The sequence below is a fragment of the Megalobrama amblycephala genome, linkage group LG11 (genome assembly GCF_018812025.1).
Source record: "Megalobrama amblycephala isolate DHTTF-2021 linkage group LG11, ASM1881202v1, whole genome shotgun sequence".
In the NCBI taxonomy this organism is placed as follows: domain Eukaryota; kingdom Metazoa; phylum Chordata; class Actinopteri; order Cypriniformes; family Xenocyprididae; genus Megalobrama; species Megalobrama amblycephala.
In genome coordinates this window covers 12581183-12600121 of record NC_063054.1, presented here as the reverse complement: position 1 = coordinate 12600121, position 18939 = coordinate 12581183, and the positions used below count along the sequence as shown (strand labels likewise).

The window sequence follows — 18939 nt, the reverse complement described above, 5'->3', positions numbered from 1 at the left end:
TACTAGTCAAAGCATTTGTCAGTTGCGCCTTGTTCCGTGTTCACAACAATTCAGTCTTTTCAATATAAAAGTCTTCGCTACTGACTGACACACTCGTAAAAACAGTCTTTGCTGCCATCTGATGGTGTAATAATGTAACTTCTGTTGCTGTTCACGGTCAGGGACTATTTTTTTCTGGCGGAAGGAAGGCTTTTAGTGATTTTGCTTCATGAAAGTTGCATTAATACACATACCCTTCAGCCGTGACTTATTCACGATACAGCACAGCCTCGAGTACCTTATTGCTTACATACTGTATTGCAAATCCCTTTTGCTGCAATTGAGGTGGGATACGGGTAAGGTTAGGGACAGGATTGTTGGTATAGGTAGGTTTAAGGGTGGGTTAAGGTTTAAGGGGTCAACAGTGTAATTATCAATGTAATTACAGAAATTAATTACAGATGTAATTACAGGCAGGTATTTTTAAAATATAAGTACAATGTAAACACATGTATGTACACAATAAGTGCATTGTATCAAATGATTAATTTAAATGTAAGTACATAGTAGTTAAGGCCACCTAATATAAAGTGGGACCATTTTTTTTTTTTCACGGACACTATGGTGCTGACAAATAGTGGAGAAACTTGAGAGGGGAGCAGTTACCCATGCACTAATGCTCTGATCAAAAAAGCAATTTTTATTTTTACTTTTATTTTTTTTTTATAACTCATACAAAATTCAACTCATTTTTAAAAATCAGTTATAGGCTATACATTTTAATTACTTACTCAGCCAAGTTGCTTGTACTTAAACACACACACACACACAGACACACATATATATATAGGCTATATATATATATATATATATATATATAATTGTATTTTTGTTTTAAACAGTGTAGCTGTAATTATTAATGATTAAAAGTAATGATTACTTTTTAAAACAGCAACAACCTTTGTGCCAAATCTATCTTATTTGGCACTTGTGGTTTGGTTTTGGTTTTGGGATTGTGTGAAGCAGAGTCAGGTGAAAAATAAACGGGACCATTAGGTCTGTCATGAAGTCTGCTCGACCAAAGCCTGGACTCTGGAGGGAGTCCGGTTTGTCAAAAGAAGAAAAAAAGACGCGCAATAATTTGAATAAACAGTTGGAATATCACGCTGGGTTCGTTGCTCTTATTGGTAGGTACGGCGTTACATCACACTAATTTAATGACGCGGAGTCCCTGTTTCCTTCATTTGTGTCTTTAAGTGCTTCTTGCAGCTAGAGAAGAGCGTGCAGAGCGCTGGTACTATTCTATTCCATCATTATTGCCTGTCACTCATTTTCTGCTTCATTCATATGCCGCCTCGTCCTGCTAGAAGGTTTTATATCATATTATTCTATTTATCATCTCACAAACCACAGCAGCTTTTTCTCCAGTCATTTGCGAGGTAAGTGGCATTTTGTCCATAGGCTATGACAATGAATGAAGTTTATCGTGAAGGAGTTGCTATCTACTGACGCTCACATTTTTGTTGTACAGAGTCCTCTGAATACCCGCACCGTCTTCTCTCGCTTTGTATTTTTCCCCGTCTAGTATCATTTTTGTGTTTCTTTTCGACTTTTACGCGATTGTTGTTTTCTTTTTCAAAAGCTCTAGGCCTATTATTGAAAAATATTTCGGATTTGGGATGCTGAACATTATTGCCTTATTTCTGTTGTTGTTTTTTTAGAGTTTGGAAACGTAATATGAAACAATGTTACCTTAAGCACAATGCTTGTTGCTGTTTGATCAGAGGTTTAGTAATATTTTTCTCGACGTCTTCATCTGCGGAATTTAGAGAGAGAAGTTTGCTATGTTTTATACGTGTTTTTTTTTTGCTCATTTGGGAAGCTGGTTACAGGTGTATTTAACACGATTTGCTCTACACATTGTATTGATACTATTCAATAATGTGACAATAATGTAAAATTAAGTCATACAAATAAATATTGTTAGGTCAATGAAGTGATGATATTTTTTAATATATATATATATATATATATATATATATATATATATATATATATATAAAAAACAAGTCATGTATAGCCTTAATTTATTCAAAAATACTTTGAAAAACAATTCATACATACAAATGACTTGAATTCCCCTAAAAAAAATGTCAGGTTAATATAACTGTCCTGATGGCATAATGAAAGAAAAAATCTTCTTAAAAAGGTAATTGTTAAGAGGATAACCTTTTGGCATAATGTTTTATTATTATTATTTCTAACATTTTACAGTCCAGTCTTACATTTTACAGTCCTGTTTCATATGTAGGCTACATAATTAACTGGGTAATAACAAGGTACTAGTCCTGAAACTACACCTAAACCAAATCTTAACCCATGTAGTTACTTTATATTATTCAGTACTTTCTAGGTAAGTACACTCTATAATGCACATACTGTAAAATAAAGTGAATTTCAATGAAATTCAATTTTCATTGAAAATCTTGGCAAACTGTTTAAGTTTTAAACCTCTGTTTAAACTAGATTTATGAAAGATCTTAAGATATATGATGAAGGCCATGAAGTTGGTCATAACGTCAGAAATAAAGTCAAGTCTGTGTTTGTAGAGGGAGTGTCACACTTTTTTCTAAAGTTTCTTTATTTTTGCCAATTTTTTGATTTTTCCATTTATTTATTGTGGACATGCTTTTGTGGACACACTTAACATGGGTGGTAACACAAACATTTTCAAAGAGGTGTTAGTGAGGATTGTACAGGTAAATGCACAGGGGTCCAAATAGGAAGATTGAAGTCACATTTTCTCTGACTAAACAAAGCACAAAGTACAGAAAGAAAGAAGATGGGAAAAAAATGAAAAACAAAAACCTGTATAATGTAATGTACTGCTAACTCATAACTATTGCTAAAATAATAATCACATTTCATTTATGATATAAAAAAATCTTTAGACTCAATGAGCCTTCAATCTAGCTCTGATACAAATTAAAAACAGCATATTTAAAATGTCTGCATTCATTCTCTCCCCTTCCTAATAGTTGTAATATTAAATATAATGAGCCATATTATATATTTTTTGTAATTATTTGTTTTGGGTTTTTTAATATTTTAAGAATTCTAGTTTTATGATTCCAGTACAAAAAAAAAATCTCTATTAATTTTGTGTTTGTCTAATTATTATTATTATTATTTTTTTTTTTTCTGTCAGTAGGGGATTGAGAAGATGGTTTGAAAGTTCAGGCTTGTGGGAAATAGGTCAATTGCAGCTCCACAAATGCCAGACCATGGCACAGAGTTCCATCTAAATCAACAGACCAAGAGAAAACGAGTGGACATTGGAGTGAAGAGAATTGTTAGCTCAGCAACCACATCAACACATACAGCTTCTGCTGTCATCACTGTCACTCGTGCAGCCAAATCCACTGTCATTTTTGATGCCATGAACTCCCATCACAGTAGGAAGCAAGATGTGCTTGAGTGCCAAGGGGCTCATCTCAAGCATCGGGACTCAGGTGAGGCTAAGTCAAATGTTCTCCGCAAACTGCTTAAAAGGGCTAGCTCATATGAGGATAACATGATACCCTTTTCTGGTGCGACAATCATCACCAAGCTACTGAAGAGCAATAAGGCAACGAGAGAAACAGGAGGCAGGGAGCCATTGTTCCCCACCGGAAAGCAGAACCTGAACCACCACAGGAGGACACTTGCAGCAACTCATCCCAGGAGAGTTCAAAAGAGTGTCTCTTACCATTTGGACAAATCACACGGAGCCACTTGGACTCTGAGCAGCTAAATGAAGAGCACCTTCAGGCCAAGCGTGCACGTGTCGAGAACATAATTCGTGGAATGAACCACTCACCAAATGCGATGGCACCCTCTATCCCCAGTGAAAAAGATTGTGAGCAAGAGGGAGAGGGAGAAACCAAGGTTCCTGCACAGTCCTTCAGCCCACGGGAAGGCAATCGTGAGAACAAGAGGAAACAAAAATTACCTCAGCAGCAGCAGCAGCAGAGCTTCCAGCAGCTGGTTTCCACACATAAAGAGCAGAGGGCTGACGAACGCAGGCAGTTGAAACTACAGTTAGAAGACATGCAGAAACAGCTGAGACAGCTTCAAGAGAAGTTCTTCCAGATCTATGACAGCACGGATTCTGAACCAGATGTAGGGAATCTCTCAGAAGACAGTGCACGATCTAATGGAATGCTTGGTCACAGCGGTATCACTGAACATCTCATTCAAAATTCTGTGGCTGATCGAACTGATAATGAGATAGCGGACTTGGATCCGGAATGCATTCTAGATGAGGCGAGGGTCCTGCTCAGTGAACAAGTATTTCTAGATGGAGAGATGGCCAAACGGGAGGGTTCTATGAGGAGCAATGGTTTGATGTCTATGCATGCAGTAGGCAAGCATCTGGCAGAAACCTTAAAGCAGGAGCTGAACTCTGCCATGTCTCAAGTGATAGACACCGTGGTGAATGTTTTTTCAAAACCTCCACGGCCACTGTTACAAGTATTCCCATCACTCCCAGCAACCCAGGACCGCTTTGCTTTTAACGGGGACAACCCAAATTTCCACACTGCTAATCAGAGGCTGCAGTGTTTTGGTGATGTTATCTTTCCCAGCCCATTTGACTCATTTGTTGGAGTCCCTCTTCCTAGTGCCAGTGACCAGACGGAGGCACTACCACTGGTGGTACGAAAGTCTGCATCTGATCACCACCAGTCCACAGATCTTGGAGCTCAAAGTGTCCACCCACATCCCTCCCTACACACTTCTTCTCTTTCTGGAAACACAAGCTTCATCTCCCCATCATTCCGCCATCCATTTTCGCTTCCTCTCATGGGTTACTCATTCCAGAGCACACTTAGTACTTCATCAACAGGATACTCTACTAAAGACTCTCCTGATTTGATGGATCTGTCAAGGGAGACCACCAACTTACGAAAAAAAGGGGCATCCAGCCACCATCTGATGCATAATGATTCCTGCTCACCAGTTCACTCAGAAAGCACTGCTGAAGGGATGTCACTCATCAAATCTGAATATGGGGACATCCAGGAAATGTCAGGCATCTCACCACTCTCAGCGAGTACAATATCCTTTTCATAGTAGTGAAGGCTATTTTTTTGGTGCTTCAGATTTTACAATTCAGTTTTTCTCATGCTTCTCTCATTTACATGTTTAACCATAGTTACACAAATTTCTCATTATAGTATAAAGGAGATTATTCCCCAAATGCTTTTCTAGAGAACTAGTTCAAACCAATTTTAAAGTGGTTTTCATGACAAGTCAACATGACATCATATTTAACTTTAGTTACTATTTACATCTCACATGTTGACATGTTTTGAATCAGTGCACAGTATTCTCCAGGAAAGAAATGTCAGCTACACTTTATTTTAAGGTATTCGTGTTACCGTGACATTTAAGTACCGAGTAATATTAATTAACTACATGTACTTACTATAGGGTTAGGGTTAGGATAAGAGTTTGGTTTAGGGTTAGTTGCTTGTAATTATGCATAATTTACAGTTATTACTACAGTAACTTAATGTAACTTGTAATAAAGACACTGTAAAACAAAGTTTTACCGAAATGTCTTATCTACATATTAATTAATATGTAATTGAACTTGCACACTCCACCACTGAAATTACTTTCCTTTTCACCTGATGTTATGTCATGTTAATGTTAATCAGCAGCCAAATAGCATTGAAGTGAATGTACTTTTCATTTCATGGATATTCTTTATTGAATAATAGAAAGAATGACTTCAGATTTGGATGTAGATCTTTGAGCACTAAAATAAAAATGCTAACTTTACAATTCCATTGTTATGGCATGTGTAGGATTATGTCCAAATAGGACAATGCAGTTGAATTTGGTTCATGTTTATGGCACATATTGGGGAATCGGTTTATTGCCTTATTGAGACGATATGGTGCCCCTCTTGGTAGTTTGTGCCCTGTATTCTGTGAATAGGAAGTAGCATAATTGGAATATTTTTAATAAATTGATATAAATTATTGATAAATTTGTGGGGCAGCGCTGACAACAAGTTTCTCTGTGTGTGAATGACTGTGTGTCCAAGAATCTGTATGTGTGTGTGGGAAAGAGAGAGAGCAAGAGAAAGATATATTGCGCTTTACATTAAAAGTAATTTCTTTTAAAAAATAGAAATAGTTTGCCATTTTTATTCTATTATTTTTCATATTCATTTGCTTTACTGATGTCTTTGTTGTTTTGATTCTAGCAGCAAGACTCTTTAAAATAACTGAATTAACTTGTGGCAAAGTTATATGGACCTTTAATGGGGTTGACAGACTTGAAACTACTTCATAGCTGTGTGTTTAATAGGAAATGATTGGAACTATTGTTATATAAAATTTTGATTCAGATAAACCTAAACAACATAGATTTGCTTGCTGTTTTTTTAGCAGATGAATGCTCTCCTGTTTGTCTGCTGTTATATTGGCAGTGGTCAAGGTTTTTTGTTTGACAGTCACAAAAAATGCTTTACACTGATGTCAGAGCTCAGAGAGGCCTTAAAGGAGGCAACTCAGCCCTCTTTGTCTGGAAAATTTGCCCAGTCAGCAATTTCGTTGTCTGGCAGAGGTCAGTGCAGGACAACGGCAGAAGTGTCACACGCAGTGCAGTTTGAACTTTCAGTGTGTTCTTATCTTGATTATTGATGGACGCTGAAAGAATGAAGGAAAATGTGCAGTGTTGGCAGAATGATCAGACAGTTAGCCAGACTGTTTGTTTCCCTTCAAACATCTAACATTTAATAGCACCAGGCATCAATACACTATGTAGGGTTTTTGTTATTTGAAATCAACAAATATCATTAGTACATAAAAAAAAAAAAACTTTTAATTGATTTTAGTTACTAGTTACGTCTTAAAACATGTTTTGAATCAGTGCACATTACTCCCCTAGTAAACACGTCTTATCTAATTATTAATTAATATTTAACAACATGCTCGCTCCACTTCTGAAATTCAACAAATTTCATTACTGAGTACATAAAAAATGCCCTACCATGATTCACTTCTGTAATCTTATTATAATTATTTATTTTTAAGAGTGTCTTTTCAGATTATTGTCACCTATGAACAAAACATTCCTAGTTTGCCATGCCCAAAAGATCCTCCCAAAGCCCTTACCGCTATATTTGTGTTCCGTCCCTGGTAAAATGAAGGTTACAAACACATTTGGAGGTGATATGCAAATACTATCTTTATCTCTTTGACATCTGGAGGTTTGGGATCAGGGCACGGGGAAAGACGTTGCTCGCTTTGCCTGTAAAATTAGTTTCTGATGTAAAATATGCTGGTGTGGTGTTTTTCATGTTTTATTGAACGTGACGAGCCGACACCTTGAGTGATGAGATAATAATGTCAAGCAAATATTGTGCCTTAGCATTGGGCTTATTTTCCTTCACTGCTGGTCTCACATCCAGGAGGGCTTGTCCCCAAGTCACCTGAAGAAGGCCAAATTAATGTTCTTCTACACTAGGTACCCAAGCTCCAGCATGCTCAAGATGTACTTCTCAGATGTGAAGGTGAGTGTAGACTGATAGTGATTCTTTAAATCCTAATGTAACTCATTAGCATTTAACATTCTGTGTGTCTTAGTTTAACAGGTGCATCACGTCTCAGCTGATAAAGTGGTTCAGTAACTTTAGAGAGTTCTACTACATTCAGATGGAGAAGTTTGCCCGGCAGGCCATAAATGATGGTGTGGTGGCAGCGGATGACATCAGAGTGAGCCGTGATTCTGAGCTTTACAAAGTGCTCAACATGCACTACAATAAGGCCAACGATTTTGAGGTATGTGCTCACTTACAAACACATGTACAGGCTCAGATGTTCTGACAGTGTTGATGATTGAGATGTTTATTAAATCTTTCCCTCCCATTTTTTTTTTTTTTATTTGCCAGCCAGTCCTAGCATTTTTGAAATTTTCACAAAACTTTCATGGCCCTCAGAATATTTTGTTGTATTAATATATGGAACGTGCAGTATATAAAAAGAAAGAACACAGCCTTTGCTTTTAAACAAAACAACAAAAAAAAAGTTTTATTCTAGCTTCTTGCATTCTTTTTTTTATCAACACTTCAATGTGGGTAAGTTTCATAAAAAAAAAAAAAAAAAAAAAAAAAAATATATATATATATATATATATATATATATATATATATATATATATATATATATATTTCATTGGTAATGTTAGGCAGTTTTGATTTATATGCTTTATTGCATTATTTTACATGTGCGTGAGCAATGCTTCTATGGCTTGTTTCTGCTTCTTCTTCACCTGTGTTTTGATCTGGAGATTCTGTACTCTTTTAGAAGATGTGTAAAAGCATCACCTACCGTATAAAGGCCTGTTCACACCAAGAACGATAACTAGAAAGATAACAATGAAGATATAGTTCTAAAAATCATTCTCAAAATTAAAGAATAGCAGAGTTCACAACACAGCTATAACGATAATGGCACAGGGAAACAATATCTTTGGAATCACTTTCAGAACGATTTTATCCAGCTGATGAATGAACGATAAATACACTGACAGCCAGTCAGAATCCATCCTGCTGTAATGAGCTTGAGCATTTAAAGTGACAGACAAGAACGTGATTAGAATAAACAGAACGATATTGTAGGCTGGTGTGGGCGCTAATATGGTTATCTTTATAGTCATCGTTCTTGGTGTGAACAGGCCTTAACAGTGAATACATGGATTGCCCGAAAATTCCGTCAATGGCGGCGAAAGAGTTTTGGTTAATGTTGAGAGTGAACTATAAGAAAAAAATGATTTCCTAAAGAGAGTAACCATTGTGGCTTTGTTTGTGCTTTCAAAACATTGCTTCAAAATGCACTTTTGTGCACAAAATCGCACACTTGCACATTTTTTGCTGTTCGAGTTGCAATCCATTTATGATATTGTAATGCAACACAATATATTGAATAGATGTATTGTACTAAAAAAATGTATTGTTTTGTGAATCAGTCAACCCGTTCTAAGTTTGTAAAAAAATATTTTTCTGTTCTCACGCAGCTCACTCATAAAAACACACAAAGACACTGTTTAGGGATGTATGGACACAGCCCTTCAATAGAGGAACTAAAAGATATTCACGTAAATGCAAAATAAGTCTTCACAAGAAATGATCCAATAAGAAAAAAAAAAAATAGCAAAACATGTAACCTGAGCTTTTGGACTTCATATCACCAACATAATTAGCTTATTATAAAAACAATGGAAAGTCTTTGCTGTCTTCACTAGAGAGTGCAGAAGACATCATTTTGCAGCAGCAGAGTGGGACAGAAGTGCTGTGAAAGGCTTTGTTTGAGTGTGTTTATAGGGGAAGGTGACCTGCCAATGCTGAGTGTTCCTGTGGCACAAATGTGCTGGAATCATGTGATAGAAATCTACCCCCTCTTTCTCACTGCAACAGAATCTCTCCATGCCCCTCCCCCCAAGACTCCATCCATGGTCAGGGAAAAATGTTATTGCTCTGAACTCTATTAAGTCAAATAGATTCAAATATCAACTTTGTCTCAGATGTTTCTCCTAACATTCATGTGGATAACATTACTTAGATCATTTGGTCTTAGATGAATTTGACAGAAATTGTTTGAGTTCATATTTAAGTCATTGACTTTTGATTGCTCAGATTTCCAAAGATACCAAATGTTTGCATAGTTTCAGACATTTTTGTGATCTTTGACTAGCTAGAGTAGGCACATATCAAATATGTTATATTAAAGATACAAGATATTAAATGCTCTGGTTTCACTTCCTTTTGTTGGTTCTTTAACACATTCTGTTGACTATAAGTAACACTGCACCTACTGGTCTATTAACTCTCATTAGAGTGTTAGTAGAGTATTAGTAGACTGGTAGGGTTAGGGTTAGAATGAGTTGACATGTACTTGCAAAGTTACTTACAGTCAGTAAAATGTCTGTTGGGGACCATCACAATAAACAGTTAGCAGATATTAAGCAGACAGTCACTAATACTCTGAGAGTTACTTGTCATGTAGTTGCAAAGTTACTTATAGTCAACAGAATGTTCAAAAGGGACCATTAAAATAAAGTGTTACTAATGATCCCAGTGATCTAATTTTTCTTCCTGTTGATGTTCTTTCCTTATTTGACTGAATCAAAGAAATGGGAATATTTTTATACACACACACATACACACTGTTCTGGTTCCAGGAACTGCATCAATACTGTTATTTACATAAATAAATGAGGAATTTGCAAATAGTGCAGAGATCAGTGTACAAATCTACTGTTAGCTCCATCACATGCTTCATGAGTGTGTATCTGTGTGAAGACATGGAAGGGAACATGTTTTGCATGTTAAGGATTTTCTCGGTAGGTGTCTAAGAGATGTGATGGCTGATTAAAACTTTGCTTAGGGAAAGTGTGCCAAGCCATGCAAATTTCACACACAAATCAACCACCTTGACTTTTACCTGCAGTAAGTGTGTGTGTGTGTGTTTATGAGTCTCTGTTTATCCACTGAAATGGGAAATCATGCTACTTGTGAACTTAAATGTCCCTTACACCCCTCCCCTACTGCTTACATCATCAACTGAAACCAGATCCATGCCTAACTAGCAGCACACACTCATAGGCTGCGTACGAAATCGCATGCTCTCCTGAGTAGGTACTTATTTTGAATAAGTACCTTACTTTGCGAGCTCTAAAAAAGTATGTTCTATATAGTATGAATGTGTATAGTATGAATGTAATACGAACATACTATATTCGCCATGTTGTCACTCTCATGTAGCTGTGTTTCCATTACCCTTCAAATTGTGCAAATTAAAATTATGCAAGTTAAAATTACGAATTGAAAATATACCCAAATTGAAACACGTCAATATCGCAAAAACTCCCATATATTGCAAAAAAGTTTTTACACTTGCATGAGGTGGTTTTTCAGGTGATTCGAAAAAAGAATATTTTGCAACACTGCAATGGAAACAGTTTTTTTGTATTTACAGGTCACCTGGCGTATGTAAAAGTCGTTCATTCTTTAAAGATGTTTGGACAGAAGACGAGACAGAGTTCTTTATTAAACTCATAAAAGGAATTATGGGTATACTGGATTCTAAACGACAAAGAAATGCCACAATTAATCAAGACCTCAAAGCATATAGGAGGGTGAAACACCAGAAACACCTCACACATAGCCGTTCCCAAGCATAAAGGGCTTTCCTTACCATTATTGAATTACATGCCTACGTCTCCTTAGATTAAAAATAATGGCTAGTGCAGTGGCTGTAATATACTTAAACCTAACATCTGTTGCCATGATTTGTGGAATGACTTATTGCGAGAGGAAAAAATTAAGTTTTAATCAAAAGATCAGTTAATGGAAACGGCATCATTTCACAGTAGATTTATATAGACAAATATCTCAAAAGTTTTGTGCAAATCTTTAATGGAAACCTAACTAGTGTCAGCTGTGTTGCTTCACTGCAATTCACAAATGGGATAGTAAAATGTCCATCAGAGATTTTTTTTTTTCTTTTTGCCTGCCCTTTTATGAGCACTGTGAATTTCAACATATTTCTTTTGTCACATACTGTTTTTCACCTAGTAGGAAAGTATGTTATTTCAGATGCAGCCTCATACTTCTATAGATCCACAGCTTTGTTGATCCTAGTCTTGGGTTTCTGCTTTTGTTTGTTTTCTGCTTTTGTTTGATGCTAATGTGATTCATTGTCACACTTGCTCCTTTGAAAGGGAACTCATGCTGCATCCCCAAGGGGTCGCTATGGGGAATACTTCTGGCATGCCAGGTGTCTGAATCTTGACATTGACAGGCGGCAGTCTATGACGTCACCACAGGTGTGACCATGAGTATAAAAGGGCACCTGGAAATAGCGTCATCCTCTTTCTTGTCTTCAGTATACTGGTTTGTTTTAACGCGTGTTTATTCAAAACAAATCTAGGATTATGACGAGCACTAACGCCAAAGTCATTCAGACAGTGTGTTTCTCCATGTCAGGTTCACATGACACCAGATGACACAGACAATATGTGTGTTTATGTGCATGAGTGAGGAGCATGCGCACTCAGCCCTTGAGGAGGCTGTTTGTGTGGATTTTGAGTGCCTTTGAGGAATTTTGCTCTCGTCTGGCCCTTTTTTCGAGAGAATTGGGCTAGCCATCTGTGTCTCACGGTTCAGGACCTGCTGCGGCTGAGGCGAGTAGGAGACTAAAGTCGTGGGGCTCGCAGGTGGAGCTTGCGGATGAATTCAGAGAGGTATGATTATTTCTCATTCATTTGCGGTTGATAAGAGCAAGCTGCCGGATGATGATGTGTTATCTCTCTCATCATCTGATCCGGCAGCAAGCGCACTCCTTGCTTTGGGCTATTATGAGCAAGACAAAGCTGATGAAATTGATGATGTTCAAAAAAAATAAATAAAACACTCTCAGCCTGCTTGCGCGCATGTGACAAGTTTTTGCATGTTATGTCCCGCACCATGGTGAGATTAGATATGCTGTAGAAACATGAGAAGCTTGATCCCCTTTGCGGTCGCCTCGATGAATGTTTCTTGTCGAGACATAACTGTCCATCTCTTACGTGCCTTCCTTTTCTCCGAGATCTTCACACTGAGGTAAAGAGATCTTGGAGAAAGCCATATTCTGCCCGCATCCATCACACTCAGCCGATGTATGCTATTGTTGAGGAGATGCAGGAGCATGAGCATGCGCCGATGCCTCTGATCAAAGAAACGTTGGCCAGCTATTTCGTGATGGGCGTGATCATGCTGTATTGATAGCAGTGTTTTTATTTTTTAGCGTTGTTACACCTTCTCTCGCTAAGGTGATATTTTTCTGAGGTCTCTGCTCGCCCAGAGCCCTGTTTGGATGCAAGTTGTAGGCTCTCTATGAGCCTTCTCGCTGGATATCTTGAATTTTTGGGCGTTGTTAGGTGTCCTCTCAGTTTACAGAGTCATCCGCTCCTAGAGCTCGGATACGTTTGCTAAGTTGTTAGGCTCTCTCTGAGCCTCCTTGGCTACTGCGGGTGTCGTCTGGCCTCCTCTCACTAGTGAGAGTTAAATTAAGTTATATATAAATTATATATAGAGTTATATATAAATATTATATTTAGGTCGTTGCTCTTTAGGGCTCCACCAGGGTAATAGTTTGAGTTGAAGGCTCTCTGTGAGCCTCTTTGCTAGACATCCTGAGTGTGGGGCATTGTTAGGGCCTCCTCTCGATTAAAGTGTCATTATGCTGAGGCTAGAGGTCCTAGAGCTCAGCTTTTATTTGCCAAGTCATCAGGCTCTCTTTGAGCCTCCTTGGCTATTATGAGCATCGATAGGCCTCTTGTTTGTGATAGTAGTTTTTATTTAGGCCTCCGCATTTTAAAGCTCCGCCACAATAGCAGTTGCAGGTTGTGGGCTCTCTGTGAGCCTCTTTGCTAGACATCCTGAGTGTGGGGTGTTGTTAGGCCTCCTCTCGATTAGAGAGTCATTATTCTGAGGCCTCCGCTCCTAGCTCGACTATTATTTGCTAAGTTGTCAGGCTCACTGTGAGCCTCCTTGGCTAACTTGAACGTCGTCAGGTCTCCTCTCATTAGAAGGAGTTATCTTATTGAGGCCTTCGCTCTCTAGAGCTCCGCTAGGGTAACAGTTATGAGTTGAAAAGCTCTTTGTGAGCCTCCTCGTAAGTTATCCTGAGAGTGGAACGTTGTTAGGCCTCCTCTCAATAGGAGAGTCATTATGCTAAGGCCTCAGTTCTTAGAGCTTGGTTATTATTAGCTAAGTCGGTCAGGCTCTCTGTGAGCCTCCTTGGTTAACATAGGCTTTGTAAGGCTTCCTCTCGTTAGTAGGAGTTTTCTTATTGAGGCCTCTGCTCTCTAGAGCTCTGCCAGGTTATCAGTTGTGGGTTGTAGGCTCTCCTCTCGATAGGAGAGTCGTTATGCTGAAGCCTCCGCTCCTAGAGCTCGGCTATTATTAGTTAAGTTGTCAGGCTCTCTGTGAGCCTTCTTGGCTAATATGAGTCTTGTCAGGCCTCCTCTCATTTAAGAGAGTTGTTTTACTGAAGCCTCCGCTCTCTGAGCTCCACCAGGTTAACAATTACAAGTTGTAGGCTCTCTGTGAGTCTCCTCGTTGGATATCTTGTGTGTGGAACGTTGTTAAGGCCTTCTCTCGATTTAGAGAGTCATTATGCTGAGGCCTCCACTCTTACAGCTTGGCTATTATTAGCTAAGTTGCCAGGCTCTCTGTGATCCTCCTTGGCTAATATGAGTGTCGTCAGGCTTCCTCTTCATTTAGAGAGTTACCTTTTTTGAGGCCTCTGCTCTCTAGAGTTACGCCTGGATATCAGTTGCGGGTTGCAGGCTCACTGTGAGAATGAAACACACTTCAGACACCTTGGCATGCCAGAGGCATTTACCATAGCGACCCCTAGGGGGCATGCCAGAGGCATTTACCATAGCCACCCCTAGGGGGTGCAGCGTCTCATTCCCTATTCTTAGGGAACCATGGTTACATGTGTAACCTGAAACGTTTTCTCTCATCCCTTTTTCCTCCTTCAGAACAAATCAACACACCTATGCACAAAGCCTCTTTAAGGGGGTGTTTACACAACATGGTTTTCTACTAAAAACTGAAAACTTTTTATGTGTTTTGGCCATTAACAACACGACAACAGCGTTTTGGAGGCCTGAAAACACAAGTAATGCTATGCGTTAATCCCCTCTCCTCCAGGTGCATTTTTGATGTGCATATGACAGGCTTTTTTTTCTCTCCGATTCTCTAATACTGGGCTCTAGATTAACATATGAGAGTAGTGGCACCAGGTAATATAACACAAAGTATAGCATTATAAATATTATTATTTTATAAAGAATGAAAATATGAAAAAAAAAATAGAGCCACAGTGTTTACAGTTTTTGGTGAGCTCAACCTGCCAATGGTTTGCTTGCTTAAAATTGTCTTTGCATATCAACCCTCTGGAGTCGGGAAACGCACCGGCGCGTTTTGCAGGATTTTTTTCACATTGCAGCAAAACAGACTTAAAATTCTCCATCAATTTTTTGTCATAGAGACAGAAGTAATATATCAATTGAAACTATAGAATGTCTTCTTTTATTTGTGAACACTCAGAGTAAAAACAAAATGGTGTGCTTTTTGCAAAATAAAGAAAACTAACATGATGCGTGATCTGTCGTTTCTCTCTGAACGAAGTCCAATCTGATAGTTCTGACTTAGTGAATACTAATCACACAAAAATTAGACTTACATTAAACATTAAAATTTCAGGTTTTAAATTGTGTAAGTCAAATCAAAAACAAAAATTCTCTGTTCATGTAATCTGTATGAAAAGAGAGACGTCACACATCCATGAGTCAGCTTATTATCCACTAATTCGGCCACGCCCACGGAGCGAGCACTATTCAGACGCAAATTCTGAGGCAATACATGTATACATTGTCGCAATTGTGTATTTATTATCTTCAAAAGTGTCTATCTGCATGTTATAGCCATGGTTATAGTGATCTCTGGAAGCCTCTGTTAGTTCCTGGAATGTCACATGGTATGCCTGTTCTTCATAATGAGTTATTTGTGGACTTAATGTGCACAGAGCGCCCTCCGGCTGCAAGTATGAATTGAAAACACAGTATCCAGCGCTCATAGTGATGACAATAAATATTGAATAAATATTACTTGTCTGTATATAAAATTGACATAAACATATGAGAATCCATCAATATTTATCCAAATGTGCATGCTTTTAAGCTAAAAGCCTATATGAAATGCTATAGAGGTAACATGAATGTTCAGATGCTTTGCATCACAGAAATACATTATATTTTTAAAGTCGACATGAAACGGAAGTTGCGATTGTCTTTTCTTCTGTACTATGACGTCTATCCAAGTGAAACGGCATCTGAAATGAGAGGGCGGGACTTGATTTCGTCCTTCGGGAATTGATTGGAAGTTGGGCGTTGCTAACAAAATGGAGGCAGATATGAATTACTCACTCCGAGCACTCACGTTACTATAAGCGCTTTATTGAGGATGATGAGGATGGTTAACGGCACTAAACAGCGAGAGAGACTGACTGGCTGACTGACTGATGGTGCGTGTCCGTTGGCGCGGAGCGAGCGGTTAAAAGAGCTAGTGTTTTCGGTTCATCCCTATGGAAGCTGAGCCGCGCGTAAGTTAAGTGACGCTCAGCTTCCATAAGAATGAATCTAAAAATGCTCTGGTCGCTTGCTCTGCTCCAGTGGACATGCAGCCTGACTGACTAAGCGTGTCGCAGGTTCCTTTCCATGTTTATTGTACACCCCAATGACTGGCATCAGTGGTGGTTAATGCATTAATCTCTATAAAGTGAAGCACAGCATTTACCCCATACGTCACTGCAATTCCAGATAGCTCCACCCTTGCGCCATAGCATGTGACAGGAAGAGACGATGAGTCGTTTTGAAGGGGGATGGGAGGTTAATGATTTTGATTAAAGATTATGAGGGCACATGAATTTTTTAAAAAATAATGAAGTTCACGGATAAATTATTGATAATAAATACTACAATATTCCATAAAAAAATAAGAATTGTCAATTTTGATTTCATGCCGAACTTTAAGTATATTAAAATAGAAAACCATTATTTTAAATTGTAATAATATTTCACAGTATTGCTGTTTTTTCTGTATGTTTGATATACAGCATGATGAGCATGAGACTTATTTTAAAAACATCATAATAGTAATGCGTCCAATCTTTTGACTGGTACTGTAATTTAAACTATAATAGGCCTATACAAAATTTTCTTCACATGATGTTCAATAATATGTGCATGCATGAGATCACAAAAATCATGTTTTCTTTCAAGAATGGACATTATATTAACGTTAATACAGCTGATATGATCCTGTTATCAGCATGATCACAGAGGGTTTTTTTCACATAGTCTACCTGACTGAATGGGCTCATTTTGTGGGTCATTATGCAGGTCATTATGTGGGTCTTTGTCTTCTCAGGTGTGAATCACAGCATTATTCATGAAGATTCACACCTCCATGCATACTGTGTGTCTTGACAAAAAGTGTTTTGCAAAATTTAAATCAATATATTGTTTTATATGAACGATTAGGCAGGATCATTTTGGCATTGATAAAATGGATCAGCATGTTTTAATGGTCAAATGACTGCTTTGAAGTCGTTAAACAACTGCTTTTTCTGTAGTTTTTGACTTACAGAATTGAAGCATTATTGAACACTATATTTCAATAATGATTTCAGTTATCTCAATAGGTTCTTAAAGCCTACAACTGCAAAAGAACCAAAACCCACAACGACACCGACCAAGCAAATAAATATAGTAAACAATAGGATCAAAACAACAAATTATTATCATGGTTTTTGCCACAAATTACGTTTTATTGTGTCCTGAAAGCTTTCACGCTCTCTCTCTCTCTTTCAAAAGTACTGTATCTTACCAGTGCCCAAGGAAGTCGACCGGAAGTTGAAGTCGGCCGCGTGCCGCCATCTTGTAGCAGAACTTCACTTGCGTTAGCCATCCCATTGACTCCCATTCATTTTGGCGTCACTTTGACAGCAAATAACTTTACATCTGAGGCGTTTAAAGACTCAATTTGTCCATTATTTATTTCTAAAGATACACGACAATGTATAAAGGGCTCCATTACCTTCTATGTTACATTATGGCCCAGTAGAAACAGTTTTTGTAAAAATAGGCTAACGATTGCGTCATAACCACTCGACTCTCTGTCGCACAGTAGAGAAATTACCGTACAGACAGGAGGAGAAGCTCGCAGGCAATAGTATGCATTAACTTAATACGGCGTACTGGCGTTACATTTTAAAATACTATACAAAATAATTAATCAGAATAATTACTCCTGCTCACTCATGCCAAAGAACTCCCCGCTCAAGCTCGCCGTCTCTGCAAGATTAACGATGGCAGTTTGCACGCACAGCTACTAGAAGATTTACATCTGTCAGACAGGTTGCTGACGTCATCAAGCTTAGTTTGAGTCTGCGCGTCAGAAACGGAAGTGCTAAAAATCGCTAAAAATGGGCTTCACTTGTCTCAATTGAGTTCCAATGGGGGTCGCTGTGTCCATTTCTTTTACTGTCTATGTATCTTACAGACACACACTCGCACAGAAACGTTTGGTCAGCGCTGCTCTGACAAATTAATCAGAGTAAAATAGTTTAGCAACTTAAGATACATGACACACCAGCAAGGTAATAACTGTGCGGTTCTTGAGATAAACATAGTTTCGCTATTAGTAGAGACACAGAGATGCACAGATCAGGTAGGCTAATTCACATATGCTGCTTATTCTCTTTTTCTCTCTAGTGTGTTAATAACTGTATCAACGGTATTATTCTGCTATCAAGGCTCAAGCCTTCGTTACTAGTTACTAGGAATTAGCAATGGAGGCTTGGGATGAGATGAGATGAATAATTGACTCCGGGCCATTGAATTCTTAGGAAAAAAATGGCCACGTAACGGCCACGATGCGAAGCAGAACGTCAAGAAAACTGGACATTTTTTATGTTCCCAGAACCAACACTGAATATTTGGAGAACATTCTTAAAACAAAATCCGTTAGCTGTGGACTCCCAGTTGAAGATCTTTGGTTTAGTTACCAACATTCTTCAAAATATTTTCGTTTGCATTCCGCAGACGAAAGAAAGTCACACAGGAACAACATGAGGAATGACATGAGGGTAAATGGTGACAGAATTTTCATTTCTGGGTGAACTATAGCTACCTTTAAGTTATAGGTTTTATCATATTCACAATGTGGCAAAACATACAGTACATCTAGTAGTTATTGAAAAGTGTCAAGCTTGCTGACTGTTCTCTTTCAGTGTGTTTATGTTCCATTTTCGGTGAGAAATTGTGCTGATTTCAGGATTCAGATTTCTAAAG

The 18939-nt window shown here is 38.2% G+C and overlaps 1 pseudogene; it reads left to right on the top strand.

Annotated features, from left to right (window-relative positions):
- Window positions 1-1214: 1214 nt before the first annotated feature.
- Window positions 1215-18939, top strand: part of LOC125277720 — a 33152-nt pseudogene continuing 15427 nt past the window's right edge.